At 43.1% G+C, this 15,859-nt stretch overlaps 1 non-coding gene across 1 annotated transcript; it reads right to left on the reverse strand.

The window, feature by feature from the left end:
- Window positions 1-9,328: 9,328 nt before the first annotated feature.
- Window positions 9,329-9,402, reverse strand: trnat-ugu (transfer RNA threonine (anticodon UGU)). Its single transcript has one exon. It is a non-coding gene; the product is annotated as a tRNA-Thr (tRNA).
- Window positions 9,403-15,859: the final 6,457 nt, after the last annotated feature.

A 15,859-nucleotide genomic window follows, 5' to 3' on the forward strand; every position in this document is an offset into this window, starting at 1 on the left:
CTCCAAAGTCCTGGTCACCTCCAAAATCCATGCCAATCTTTTATGAAACTCCATGGTTCAATCCCTCCAATAAGAAAACGGCCCCTGCCACAATATTGAAACAGCTCTCATCAAAGTCAAAAATTACATCCTCTGTGAATGTGACAAAGGTAAACTCCCCCTCATTCTCCCTCTTGGCCTGTCTGTGGTCTTTGACACCATTGACTGAACCATCCTCTTCCAATTCCTCTCCACTGGCGTCCAGGTGGGTGGGACTACATGCTCCTGATTCCTTTCTTATCTATGTCATTGTAGCCAGAGAATCACCTGCAGGAGCTGAGATTATTTGAGTTACATTTTCATAGACTCACACTCGGTAAGTGATCAGGTGTCACTGAACTTCGACACACAGATGTTTCATTATCACTTTCACAGTGACCGCGTCTGACAGACCAAGTCCTTCTTTCTGCAGCAGCCCTTCTTGATAAGATCAACAGAGAAGAGTGAAGACATAGCTCATAACAATGAAAATGTCTGCTAGTGCCCATTAAAATATAAAGCACAGCAGAACAACAGGGTGTTAGTTTGAGACAGACTTATTGAAACAGATTCATTACCAAGAATTTGCCAACAGGTCCATTATTGCAGGATGTAAATGGTAGGAGATGGACCTTGTCATTCTTAATTTGCAATGCCTATGTTAGCAGAATCTCACCCTCATACAGACTCACTCATTAAGTAGTCAGATCTCACTGAACTATGACACAAGCTGTGTGTATTTATATGGAATCACTCAGTGAGTGGTCAGATCTCATTGAACTATTACACAATCATATTCCAATGACTCACACAGATTGTATCTTGCAGACCATATCACTCTCGATGTATCAGACCCTTTCCACAAGATTGACTATGTTATTGTCCACACCACAAGATCACAGCGCTACAAACACCTGGAGCTTCCTGTTAGAATGTAAAGCTGGGAGAACAATGGGATGTTGCTCTGTTACAAACATATTGATAGAGATTGACTGTCAGAATGAACCAATAATTTCTACCACATTATAGATTTGGTTTGGGGCTGAAGGAGGCCATTTGGCCCATCGTGTCTGCACTGGCTCTCTGAATGAGCAACTCAACCAGTCCTATTCTTCTGCCTTTTCCCCATAAACCTTCCTTTTCAGATAACAGCCTAATTCCTGCCTGAATGCTTCAATTGGACCTGCCTCCACCACACTCCCACACAAAGCATTCCAGACCCTAACCAGATACTGCATGAAAGGTTTTTTCTCATATCATTGTTGATTATTTTACTGATCACTTTAAAACTATGCCCTCCTGTTCTCAATCCTTTGATGAGTGGGAACAGTTTCTCCTTATCTACTCTGTGCAGCCCCCACTTGATTTTGAATTACACTGCATAATATCCTCTCAGCCTTCTTTTCTCTAATGAAAACAGTCCTAAATTCTCCAATTTATCTTCTGATGTGCTGTCCTTCCTCCCTGGAATCAAGCTTGTGAATCTTTTCTGCACCGTCTCCAATGCCTTCACATTCTTCCTGAAGTATGCAGCCCAGAAATGGATGCAATAAACCACCTGAGGCCAAGCGAGTGACTTATACATGACCTCCTTGCTCTTCTACTCTATGCCCCTATTAATAAAACCCAGGATACTGTATATTTTATTAATCACTCTCTCAATCACTCTCCTGCCACATTCAATGACTTATGGACATATACACCCAGGTCCCTTTCTCCTTCAACCCCTTTTGTATCTTCTGCAAACTTTGAAATTTTCCCCTTTACATCAAGTTTTAGGTCATTAATATATAACAGGAAACGTCAGAGTCCCAACACTGACCCCTGGGGAACACCATTACAAACCTTCCACCAGCCTGAAAAACATCCATTAACTACTTTCTGTTTCCTTCCACTGAGCCAATTCCGTATCCATGTGGCTACTGTCCCATTTATCCCACGAGCTATAACTTTACTTAAAAGTCTGTTGTGCAGCCCTGTACCGAATGCCTTTTGAAAGTCCATGTACACTATATCAAGAGCATTGCCCTCATCAACCCTCTCTGTTACCTCTTCAAAAAACTCCAGGAAGTTAAATATGATTTTCTCTTATGAAGTCCATGTTGTTTTTCCTTTATTAACCTGCATTTGTCCATGTGACCGTTAACTTCGTCCAAATTATAGTTTCTAGAAGTTTCTCACCACTGAAGTTAAAGTATTTGGCCTGCAGTTGCTGGGCTTATCCTTACACCTATTCTGGAACAAGGGTGTAAGTTGTGCAATTTTCGAGCCCATTGGCACCTGAGTCTAAGGCACAATTAAATATTATGGCCAGCATCTCTGTAACTTTCACTCTTATTTCTCACAGGATCCTTGGGTGCACCTCTTTTGGCTCAGGTGATTTCACAACTTTAAAGCAAAAGCAAAATACTGTGGATACTGAAATTCTGAAACAAAAGCAGAAAATGCTGGAAAAACTCAGTAGGTCTAACAGCATCTGTGGAGGGAGAACAAAACAGTAAGTCATACGGACTCGAAACATTAATTGTTTTTTTTTCATTCCACAGATGCTGTAAGACCGGCTGAGTTTTTCTGACTTTGAGCCTAGGCATGCCTAGTCCTCCATTCCTGTTACTGCTGTATAGTAGACCATCCGTCGTATGTGGCAGAAGGTGTAAAATTTCTTTGGTTCCGTTTTTGATATATTGGTCCAGTTTGACTAGTGTATTCTGTGAGACCTCTGCGAGGATCAGGTGGAAATATATTCTGGGTATCATATGCGTTTTGAGGATTTCAATCCTCTGGATAGGCCGAAGAGCTGCCTTCTTCAGATTCTCTATCCACATACTGATTCTGGGTCCCCATTGCTCCTCAGTTACTCCAGCCCATGGGTCGCTCCTGGCACCCAGGTATTTCTACGTCTCTCCTGGTGGTATGTAAGGGATCGGACGTCCTTTCAGCTGCCAGTTCGGTCTAGTGTTGTACAGGAACATCTTCCGTTTGTGGATGAAGTGGAAGCCTTTGGTCTTCCCGGCATTCATCTCCAGTCCCGTGACCGGCCAGTTTTTCCAGAATGTTCTGTTTTTGTTTCACAACTTTAAGTATTGATAACCAAACTCATATCTCCTCGAATTCAATTTTAAACATTTCTGAATCTGAATCACCTCCTCTTTCACCATGGCCTGGGTAGCATTTTCTTCCTTTGCAAAGGCAGTTGCAAAGTATTCATTTAGACTCTCGGCTATGCCATTTACCCCCATGTGTAAATCCTCCTTTTCGTACCTTATCATCTCTAGTCCGAATGGCAGGAGTTGGAACTTGATCTTTCTTATTTTCTATCCCTATTCGAACAGAACCTTCCCCTTGCTTTCCCAGTTTCAGGCAAAGATTAACTGAGACGCGGTCTCTAATGCCGGCCTGATTACCCACAATCCCATTCGCCTCAGAAACCGCTCTATCTGCCGCGGGTTGTCCGGGTGGATGGCGCATGCTCGGAGTCTCCTGTTCTCTTTGCTTGAGGATGGTGCCGGAGAGAAGCCGGAAGCGGCGGATTGTGAGAGTGGAGAATGTTCATTGGTTCCCATCAACATGTTCACACTGACGAGAGACCATTCAACTGCTCCAACTGTGGAAAGGGATTCACTCAGTTATCCCATCTGCAGACACACTGGTGAGTTCACACTGATGAGGCCTTTTAAATGCCCGGACTGCGGGAAGTGCTAGAAATGTTCCAGGCAACTGATGCCTTATTAACATGTTTTAACATGAAAGACCGTTGAGGTGCTCTCATAATGGGCCTGGGTTCAGACAATCCTCTGACCTCACTGTACACCAGTGAATTTACACTGGGAAGAGGCTGTTCTCACGCTCCGAGTGTGGCAAGTCATTTGGTTGTTCATCCACACTGCATAGATAACAACCAGTTCACAAGTATAAAGACAAAACACTGCAGATGCTGGAAATCTGAAATAAAACAAAGTGTAGAAAGACTCAGCAGGTCTGGCAGCATCTGTGAACAGAAAAACAAAGTTTACGTTTTGAGTCCACATAGACTCTTCTTCAGAAGAGTCACATGGACTCGAAACATTAATCAAGTTGGCAAGTAACTACAGTGATTGGATTTTGCTGTTAATCACATTTGGGACTGAACCATGTTCTATAGGGTCTGTTTCTGCTGATGTTAATAAACTCCAACCCAGTTATAGGGGTTAAAATTCTGGATAAAAGTCAAATAAACTAGCTTTGTGTCAAACACACCGTGTGTCGAGGCTTTTTCATTTCTCTACAGAAATTAGTTCCTTTTGAAGTGCTCTCTCCCTCTCTCTCCCCTGCCTGTTCTGTTCTCACCTCCAACAGCAAGTGTGAGGAGCTCATGGAGCTTCTTTGTCACTATGATTGAGTCAATCCGATCAGTTACCTCTGCTGCTTCCCTCCCTCCCACTAGTTCACCGGGTCAACTGTCTCTAAAGATCCCCCATGCCCGAGCTCTGAACTCTGATCTTTCTCCAGTTTCCTATTTCCCTTCATAGCCTTTCAGTGCTCATCTTGTCCATGAGACTCGCCTTCTGTTCCAGTGACCCTATTCCCACTGAACTGCTGACCATTCAACTTCTCCATGTTGGCTGATATTGTTCATGTTTTTTTCCCTCTGTTCTGGTACTGTCCCTCTCACCTTTAAATCCACCGTCATCATCCATCCTAAAAAAAGAATCTATCCTTGATACTTCCTATTTCTCATCTACATGCTGCCACTAGGTGACATCATCCAAAAGCACCGTGTTAGTTTTCACATGTCCACTGACAACACCCAGCTCTACCTCACCACCATCCCTCTCCATTCCTCCACTGTTACTAAATTATCAAACTGCTTATCCAACATTCCGTACAGGATGAGCAGAAATTTGCTCCTTTTAAGAATTGGGAAGATCAAAGCCATTGTCTTCAGTCGCCAGTACAAATTCCGTTCCCTAACTCCCGAGTCCATCCCTATGAGGTAACATTGGGATATGTTGTGCTATGTTTGTCAAGCCAGGAATCTTTGTTCCTAAGCGAGAGAGAGAGGCAGAGGGAGAGCCATTCGTACAATATTCAATACACTTCTGAAGATTTTATAAGGTTATTTGACAGTGATTTCTTACAGATCTGCACACCTTGAGAAGGGAATATCCTTATTGATTTCTCACAATTGATTTCTGACTAACCTCACTATTTCTAAGCTACGAGCTTGTTTTCCTAATTTATTTATGACAAACCGTGGATAACATACTAAAGCTACTAGAATGATCAGAATCAGCAACACAAACTCTTGAGCTGTCACCAAGAGTAAATGTGAAAACTTTATCCACTAAATGTGATAACTATCGACTGAGGTTCATCCTCCCCACCTGCAGATCATCTCACACAATTTTAAATTATTGACATTGGTAAATACATCTGGTTCAAACAGAAGTTCATGCACGGACTTTAAAGATTCTCTAGCTCACTATTCACCTTCATCCACCTTGTGGATATTTTCTAAATCTAGATTCTGTTTCCCTCTTCACTTTAATTTTACTCCCTGTGATAGGTACTGGTGTGTTTAATTCTATCCTGATTGTTTGAAAGCCAGTTTCTCTATGGAGTGTGTGTCAATATCTTGATGATTTAAAATGTTGTCTCATTCAATTTTCCACAATAGTCACTTCATGTTGTTCTGTGGTCAAGTAGCTGAGTATGTCTGGAACCTGTTCTTCAGTGCAGGGTCACCATGCATTTCCACATGGCGACCTGGGAGGGATGGATCCGGCGGCTGGGTAAGATAGAGAATGTGGGGATGGCAGATTCAGCAGCGGAATTCAAAAGGGATTTGGACCAAATACTGCAACATGTCCAAGGAAAAGGTAGGGGAGAGGGGCCAGGTGAGTTAATTCCAGAAGAGTAAGAGGCTTCCCTTTTCAGAAGCAAATGAAGAGTTTTTTTTTTGATTTTTCAGAGGGTCGTTAGTCTGAGGAATTTTCTCCAGAAAGCATTGGAGGCTGGGTCATTGAATTTATTCAAGGCTGATTTGGACAGATTTTTGGTAGGGAAGGGACTCAAGGGTTATGGGGGGCGGTGAGGGTGGGGGTGGGTACGGACAGACAGACAGGAAAGTGGAGTTGAGACCACAAACAGATCAGCCTTGATCTTATTGAATGGTTGAGTAGGGTCAAAGGGCTGAATGGCCTCTGTTCCTCTGACCCAGCTGAATGGTCTCTATATGTTGTTTTTGGCTCTGATTTTATGGTACATTGAGGGGCTGGAAAGACAAAATGGTCTATTCCTGTTGCTATTTGTTACGTTCTAATTCAGTACCGTTACCAATCAAGGCGATGGATACTATCATATTGCCAGCAGGAGCGTATGCGAGTGGTCTCAGGCACTGGATTTAAACACCAGTTCCTATTAAGTCATGGATTTTAATCCCACCATTGCCAAAGTTTCAGTTGGTTTGTCTTTCAGACGTTTCATCAAATCCTTTAGAATAGGCTCGGGGTATTTGACATATGACGTGGTTCGTCTTGGTAGGTAGAACAAGGGAGGCTGTAGGAATTGCAGGGTGACTGGGAATAGGTGGGGCTGAATGCCCTCATTCTCTGCTGTAACCATTCCAGGATTTTACAGGAACAACATTGACGCTAGTATAAGGCCTGCAGCCGTGACTGAGTGGTTAAAGGGATGGATTTAAAATCCATTTGGGCCACCCCACGTGGGTTAGAGTCCTGCTGACTGTACTTCTCGCTGTTCCTTCGTTTTGCTGCCTCCAGAATGAACTATTGGTTAAATGGAATCAGCACCTTCCAAACACTCCCGTGTGGTTTTCCTGCTTCTCTTCCGTGTTGCTTCATTTCTGTTGATCCATAAGCATTCACGGAATTTGCAGTCAGAAATGATACAAAACTGAACTAATTTGTGCCATACTTGCGTTCTGAGAGTTTTTTCTCTCCTTAGAGATAAAACCTTGCCCACTATTACTCACGCTGCAAGTGTCTGTGTGTCTCAATGTGGTTCAGTTCCCCGAGGGACGGACACATTTTTTACCATCACAAACCTTATTCACTTTCGTTATATATCTTCATGGTAAATGGCACAGAGAATAACAACAGGTTGAAAAGTTGCAAGAGGAGATTGACCCTTTGTGTTTATTTGAGTGGAGACTGCTTATTGACTCAGTGCCTGTATGTTAAACAGTGGAGGATGATTGAAATTTTCACTGAGCAACATTTTAACAGACAATGGATTCATTCATTGTGATGGTCTGTTCCAGTTCTATATATGCAACTTGACAGTCAATTTCTATTCGTTGCTTTGAACCCAATCTTTCTAATAGGTTGGATGTTATGCATATGTTTCTTTCAGTTTCTCGCGTTATTTGAAATAAATATTCATAAATCTATTTAGTCATAGAGTCATAGAGGTCTACAGCACAGAAAGAGGACCTTCATCCCATCGAATCTGCGCCGTCAAACAAGTACCTAACTGTTCTAATCCCATTTTCCAGCACTAGGCCCATAGCCTTCTATGCCATAGCATTGCAAGTGCACATTCAAATACTTTTTGAATGTTATGAGGGTTTCTGCCTCTACCACCCTTTCAGGCAGTGAGTTCCAGATTTCCCCTAACCTCTGGGTGAAATAATTCTTCCTCACATCCCCTCTAAACCTCCTTCCCCTTATCTTAAATATATGCTCCCTGTTTATTGATCCCTCCACCAAGGGGAAATGTTCCTTCCTGTCTACTCTATCTATGCCCCTCATAATTTTATACACCTCAATCATGTCCCTGCTCAATTTCCTCTGCTCCAAGGAAAATAACCCCAGCCTATCTAATCTCTCCTCATAACTAAAACTCTCCAGCCCAGGCAACATCTTGGTAAATCTCCTCTGCACTCTCTCCAGTGCAATCACACCCTTCCTATGATGCGGATTCCAGAACTGCACGCAATATTTGGAGACACACAATACTTGTGTGAGAACTTACCGAATAACAGCAGCGCTGGCAAAGTTTGGACAACATTTCCTTGCAGCCAAAGGACACAAAGCAGAATTATGTCGGTAATATGAGTAGAAGCAGGAAGAGAGGGACTCTACTTGACCCTAGGTTTTCTTAAACCATTAAACCTTCAGTTGGAAGCTAACACTCTTAGTGGTTCAGCCTCGGTGCTTTCACTGCCTGGGTTCAATTCTGTCTTGATGTTGTGCAAAATGTCATAACTAGCAGCCAATTTATGGTTTGAAAAAGTGTCAAATTAGACTCAAAACCTTCACTCTGTTTCTCCCCTCACATTTGCTATCAGACCTGCTGAGAACTTCCAATACGTTTTTATTATAACATGCATAACTGTCTTTATTATACATATGATCACAAGAAATAGAAGCAGGAGTAGATCACACGGCTCATCGAGCTTGTCCCATCATTCAATTCGATCATGACTGATCTTGGCTTCAACTCCATTATCCTGCCCGTTCCCCATATCCCTTAGTCCCCCGAGAGACCAAACATCTGTCCATCCCAGCCTTAAATGTATTCAATGATGGAACATCCACAACCATCTGGGTAGAGAATGCAAAGGTTCACAACCCTTTGGATGAAGTAATTTCTCCTCATCTCAGCCAGAAATTATCGACCCTTTACCCTGAGACTGTGCCCCAGTGTTTTAGACTCCCTGACCAGCGGAAACAATCCCTGTGTCTATCCTATCAAGCCCTCTCAGAATTTTACAGGTTTCAATCAGATTGGCTTTAATTCTTCTAAATTCCAGAGAATAGATTCCAGAGAGCAATTCAGTGAACCTTCCCTGCACCGTCGCCAATGCAAGTCTATTCTTTTATAAATGTGGAGATGAAAACAGCACACGGGATTCCAGATGCCGTCTCACCAAAACCCTGTAGCAAGACTTCTTTATTCTTGCTCCCCAATCCCCTTGCAATAAAGGCCAACATGCTGATCCTGGATGCTAACTTTCCACATTGCTTGTACAAGCACAGCCAAGTTTCTTTGAACATCAGCACTTACAAATTTCTCACATTTTAAAAGCATTCTGTTGTTCTCATTTTCATAACCAAGTGAACATAATCGCACCTGCCTACATTATAATCCATCTGCCATCTTGTTGCCCACTGACATGACCTTACGGTACAGGTTTTGTTGAAGAGCCATACGGACTCGAAACGTTAACTTTATTCCTCTCCGCAGATGCTGTCGGACCTGCTGAGTTTTTCCAGGTTTTTTTTTGTTTTGGATTTCCAGCTTTAATCTTTTTACAGTGCTCTGCTCAAAAGTTACCTTGCTACCAAATTTCATAAAAATTAATCGCAGGCCCCAGTGAGAATTGAACTCACGACCCCTGGTTTACAAGACCAGTGCTCTAAACCACTGAGCTATGGAGCCACTTACACTAGCCCCCCTCACAGTAAGTCTCTTAGTGGAACGATGAACAGGACAACGTTCTGCATGGATAATATTTGATAGACCTGGAAATGCCTGAAAGGGAGAACAGGAAGTTAAAGATGCGACATGAAAGCGGCAAAATTTGACGTGTGTCAGTTGCTTTTAGTGATGAAAGTCTGCCGTGGTAATGTGAGAGATTTCACTGCCGACTGTTTACACTGACACAAATATCACTCCTGACCAATCAATCACAACTGCTGTTTGAAAGCAGCGCGCCCGGCCGAATGGCCTCTTTCTTTGCTGTAACTGTCTACAATTTTATGTTTCCCAGCATAATTTCCCAGTCATTCCGACATTTTATTACACGCTTGGGGGAATGTACTTTCTTACATTCGCGCTTTTGAAGTCAAGACACTGAGCAAACTCAAAGTTTTTCTTAAATTCATGAGCAGGATTTGGAACCAGACCAGTTGAACGACACTGTATTGGTGCCAATCCTTCACTGCAGCTACTCCTTAAAAACACCTCTGGTGAAAGTGTCTGAAAAATGGCAAATGTGGCCCAGATAAAGCACGTTGCAAGAGTTATAGACAACTTTCCTCGTGATTTAGACGTGAGGATTCGGCCCTTTCACCGCCGTGGCCTGGACTCGATTCCCGGCCAGGCAATGAAGGTTTATTGATCTGGTACAAACTGTTAAAACAAGCCTCATTTACTTATTGATTGAAAACCGAAACGCACAACAGCTCCGCCCGAATCAGTGGAGTGGGAGTTGAAGTTTCACACCAGAGCTGCAAATATCACACGTGGAACAGCTTCGAGAAGAAATACAGTTCCTAATGTCCGAGAGATTTCAGTTTGGACTGTTTGTATTTACAAATTCATTCTCTCGATGTGTCCATTGCCTTAACCACTCGACCACAAGGACTCGGTGTCTGTTTAAATGTTGCTCAGTGAAAATTTCAATCGCCCTCCGCTTTGTAACATACGGAGACTTAATAACTGAACAGTCTCCACTCAGAAATACAGAAAGAAAATTCCTCTTGAACCTTTTAAACCGGTTTTTATTTTCTCTGTACGATTTTAATATGAAGCCACACAAGTAAGGTGAATAAAGTGGGGACTGCTAAAAATGAGGAACTGAACCACACTGACACACACAGCGGGACACTCACAGACATATACATTGACAGTGACAGAGGGCTAAGGAGAGACAAACACCCAGAAAGAAAGGATGTCACCAAACTCGCTCAGTTTTACTCCATTTCCGTTTGCAGATTTCGCAAATCCTTGCAGTTGAATGGAAATAAGAAAGCGCGGACGTTTTTGTTTGATTCTATTTACCCGATAACTAATTCTGTTGGTCAAAATCGGGAATAATGAGAACCGCAGTCAGCAAACCAACATTGGGGAAACCCCGATGGATGTCAGAACCATCGCCCTCAACACTCGTCCGCGACTAACAGCACTTCCTTCGGGAAAACATGTTCATATCAAATCAGAGCATTCAGGAGATGGCGTATTGGCATTGTCACTGGGCTAGAAATCCAGAGATAAAAGCAAAATACTGTGGATGCGGGAAATCTGAAGTTAAAACAGAAAATGCTTGAAAAATTCAGCATGTCTGGCAATATTTCTGGAGAGAGAAATAGAATTAATGTTTCAATTCCCTGTGACTCTTCCTTGGAGTTCTTTGAAAGTCGCACACAGGGCCGAATGGCCTCTTTCTTTGCTGTAACTTTCTATAATTTGATATTTCCCAACACCACTTCTTTCACACTCATTCTGCCATTTTATAATCCACTTTTGCGAGTGGGTTCAAAGCTCAACTACTTGCACAAGACTGGAAGGAGTCTGCAACTCTGGATAATCGGCACTCTGCACATTCCTGTCTTCAGTGTCTGGGAGAATCAGGAAGATGAGATCCCAGATTATCTTTACCATGTCATCTGCAAACCCCTTCTTTCTAAAATCCTTGGGTCCCGCATTCTCTGTCCCTGATTTCCAGGGAAAGCTTGGGTTCATGAACTGACTGTGTCTGCATCAAGCAGCTAATTGACCTGGGAGCTGGACGGGCAGAGGGAGCTGGAGGCGAGACAGGGACAGAAGCAGAAACAGATGCGACATGAAAGTGTTTGGAAGTGTGTCAGTTACTTTCAGTGATGAATGTCGGCCATGTGTTCCCTTGTCAGTTTCACGACAGCCGCAGTGATCAGGTTGGTGGGTTTAGGAAATTGACAGTTACACATGAGCAGCTTGTGGGGATATTTCACCTCACTGTCAATTTCATGTTCCAGCTCACAGAAACCGTTGTTGTAATTGACTGAAGAATTAATTCCATTTAAAATGGAAACATGGATAAAAGCAGCGTAAATAAATCAAACTGAAACAAGTTTGCCAGTCTCCCTGGTGGTCTAGTGCTTAAGGTTCGGCACTTTCACCGCTGCGGCCCGGGTTTGATTCCCGGTCAGGGAATGCAGTTTTATTGATCTTGTGGAATTGTCAAAATGAGTATCAATTTGATTGAAAATATTTAGCAGCTCCACCAGAATCAGTTGAAGTTTCGCCTCAGAGCTGGAAACATCACACTTAGAACAGGCCGGGAACAAAGACAGAAGCGGAGTGAAAGAAGGACAAGAGAAGGGCTGGTTGCAAAGCACTGACCATAGGGATGGTGGTGCCAGGCAAAATATGGGTGGGAGAAGGGCAAATTCTGGTGCCTACTGTTTGCATTGACAAAAATATCACTCCTGATGGATCATCTAATCACAAGACTAATTGAACCACACATTAATGGTGCCAATCCTTCACTGGAGCTCACCGCGACCAAAGAGCACTGTTATCATCAGCCTGTCATGTATCTTCTTACAGTATATCTGCTGAACAATATAAGCTTATCACAGCTCTGTTTTCTTTACATTGAAATCCAGTGCGAAAATACGAGAAATTTCAAAGCTGAACAACGTAGACAAAACTTGAAGGAGTGTGTGACTGTGGATAATCGGCACTGTGCACATTCCTGTAATCAGTACCTGGGGGAATCAGGAAGATCCTGGTGTTTCTTTAGCCTGTTATCTGTAAACCGATCACGTTGTGCATTACGTTCGCACTAACTGACTGTGTGTGGTCAAACAGCTCCTGGAAGGGCGGAGAGAGCTGGAGGTGAGACAGAAAGAGATGTGACATGGAAGTGCTTTGAATCAGTGGTGAAAATCCGTCATGTGCCAGTTTCAAAGGGACAGATGTTGGTGGTTATTTGTTTGAAAGAAGCTGCACTCAACGTGCGGCGAGCCCACGACCTGAGATTAAGAGCCTTTGATCTACCAGTTGAACTAACCGGGCACACATAACATATGTATCCCATATCCCAACATTCATGGAGACAACTGTTGCTTTCCACCTGCAGCCTCAGCTTGTTCTGAATTTCATTGTGTAGAAGGTAATCGAACTACACAAGTCCCAAGGTTGCAATACATTCATCTCAATCATCAATAACATCATTCACATCTTCCACTTCTGAGCTGCACCTCCTTCCAAACATTGCAAACTCCTCTTGTATCTTTCATCCTGATATTTTTCTCTGTAACATTTTCATCTGAAGCTGCACAACTAATGTGAATAAAGTTTGTGATGGTAAAAATGTGTTTACCTCCTCGGGAAACTGAATCACATTGACACACACAGAGGAACACACACAGGGATATACACCGAGAGTGACACAGGGCAAGGGTTTGTCTCTAAGGAGAGACAAACGCCCAGAAAGCAAGCATGACACCAAGTTTTGCTCAATTTCCACTGCAGGTTTCGTGAATGAACAGAAATAGGGAAACGCCCGCTTGTTTCGATGGATTTTCTTCAATGTAACCGATAATCAACTCTGTAGACAGAGAATAAAACCAGGAATAACGAGAAGCAGGAAACTCCAATGGATCTGGACTCCATCGCCTAACCACCCGGCTACGATGACGGCCCCTATGCACAGGGTAATTTTGTTGGTATAAAATTGTAGGCGGACACAGAACAGAAGGAGGACATTCGGCCCGTCATGTCCCGCAGCCAGTTGTATTTTTATTGTCTCTCCTCAGTGTTACTGTTAAAGTGGTTTCACTTTACCACACAGACCTGCTTTAACTGTGAGCTGGCACCTTTTCGACCAATAGGGCAATTTTAGCAGCAGTGGGATTTGAAACAACGCCTCAATAAAGAATGAGACCTTAAACCATTGACAACCACTACAGCTGCGCTACCAAGCTCATGATGCTATTTCACATCGCCTTAACTGGATCTGGACTCCATCGCCTGAACCCCTCGGCCACGATGACTGGTTCAATGGCTAGGTTAGTGTTGTTGGTATAAGATTATAGATGGCTACAGCAGAGTAGGAGGAAATTCGGCCCAGTCTGTCCATGCCAGCTTATGGAAGAGAAATTTAGCTAATTCGACAAACCCACATTTTCCCCACAGCCTTTTATATTTTTATTGTGTCTCCTCGTTCTTACTGTTAAACTGAAACACTGCAAACACCTGCTTTAACTGTGCGCTGGCATCTTTTCGACCAATAGGACAATTTAGCAGCAGTGGGATTAGAAACCACGCCTCAATAAAGAGTGAATCCTTAAACAAGCACCGATAACAAGTCAGTTGAAATACCGAGCTCAGGATGCTACTGCCCATTGCTTTGTCTGATATTGCTCCTGAAACAGAACAGAATCAAAGCAGCAGCAATACGTCATAAGGCCCCACAAGCCTCCTCCGTCACTTAATAAGATCATGGCGGATCCCCAACCTCAACACCAATTTCTCACCCGATCCCGATCGCCCTTCATTCCCTAAGAGTCCAAAAATCAGGAGAAATTGTGGATGTTTTTTCTTCCATTGATCCGAGAGTTCTGTGGACACCTGGTTGAAATCAACAATAATAAGAAGCACAGTCGGTTAAATTTAAACTTTCCTGGGGAAACCCCAGTGGATTTTAAAAGCATCGTTTTCACCTCTCAATGAAGAGTGACACCTTCAACCACCTTTAGCCACTCTACCGAACTCAGGCTATTAGTGCCCATCACCTTGGCTGGTGTTGCTACTCAAATAGAACAGGAGCAAAGCAGCAGAGATACTTCATAAGGCCCCTCAAGCCTCCTCTGTCACTTAATAAGATCATGGCGAATCTCCAGCCTCAACACCAAATTCCTACCCGATCCCGATAGCCCTTCATTCCCTTAGAGTCCAAAAATCAGGAGAATTTTTGGATGTTTTTTCTTCCATTGATCCGGGAGTTCTGTGGACACCCGGTTGAAATCAGCAATAATAAAAAGAACATTCGGTAAGGTTTGAATTTACCTGCGGAGACTCCGATGGATTTTAGAAACATCCATTTAACCACTCGGCTACGATGATTGACCAAGGATTTTCACTCATTCATCAATAACACCATTCACAGCTTCCGCTTCTCAACTGAACCTCCTCCCAAACATTGTGATCCATTTTCCTCAGGATTTGTTTCTGGATTTAATACTTACCTGCTTTTTACCTCATTTTGAAATCAGAATTGCTTCAATATCCAACACAAATTAAATTGCAAACCTGACGGACAAACAATGGGAAAATGTCACTCGGTAACACAAATCCCATGGTGCTCATTTTCAGATTCACAACAGTTAACTTTTCAATAAAATGAAGGAATTTTACAGTGAAACGATTTAGAAAGTTCGTGTGACTTTTATTTGTGACTTAATCACTCGGGAATTCTGTAAATGCTGCTCGGAGGTTTAGTGACCAGGATATAATCTACCTGAGTTTTCCTGAGCCTGTACTCGGTGTATTGGGAGGTTTGGCCCGGGTTGGAGTACCTTGTGTCCCAGGGATGGGCAGTAACCCGCTGATTGAAGCTGCAGTCGCCGCTTTCTGCTGGCAGCGGGTGATTGGAGAGTGTGGGGCCGCAATATTGCTGCTTTGCTGCTTTTCCCTGTCTCACTCACTGTGGAGCTGAGGAAGAGAATTATTGATGGGTTTATTTGAATCCAATAACTTCATAGGTTTCTAATGGGTTCGATATTGGTGCATGGTAGATTTAATTGTTTTCTCATTATATTTGAAATAAATGATCGAAAAAAAGCCGCTTGCCTGGGGGCTCACTGGATAGCAGTTGAGCTGGCAACCTTTCTGGGCTGTTGACATTTAGATCATGAGAGCCCGCAACTGTATGGCAATGAATGCTGATGGGGAGAAAACCGTGAAAACTACATCTGTGGATGGCTTTGAACCACCAACCTTGCGGTTAACAGCCGAATGCGCTGACCAATTGCACCACAGAGAATGATACAACCTTACCGCAGGGTGCCAGTGAATTAAAGCTTCAGATTGTCGCTACCAGAATGACAATTGTTCTCTATCGGTTTTACTCTTTCAAAACAAAGGGTGGGACATTCATTGTGGATACATCGAAACAGTCTGATCCCGC

Source organism: Cetorhinus maximus, unplaced genomic scaffold (genome assembly GCF_964194155.1).
Source record: "Cetorhinus maximus unplaced genomic scaffold, sCetMax3.hap1.1 HAP1_SCAFFOLD_745, whole genome shotgun sequence".
Taxonomy (NCBI): domain Eukaryota; kingdom Metazoa; phylum Chordata; class Chondrichthyes; order Lamniformes; family Cetorhinidae; genus Cetorhinus; species Cetorhinus maximus.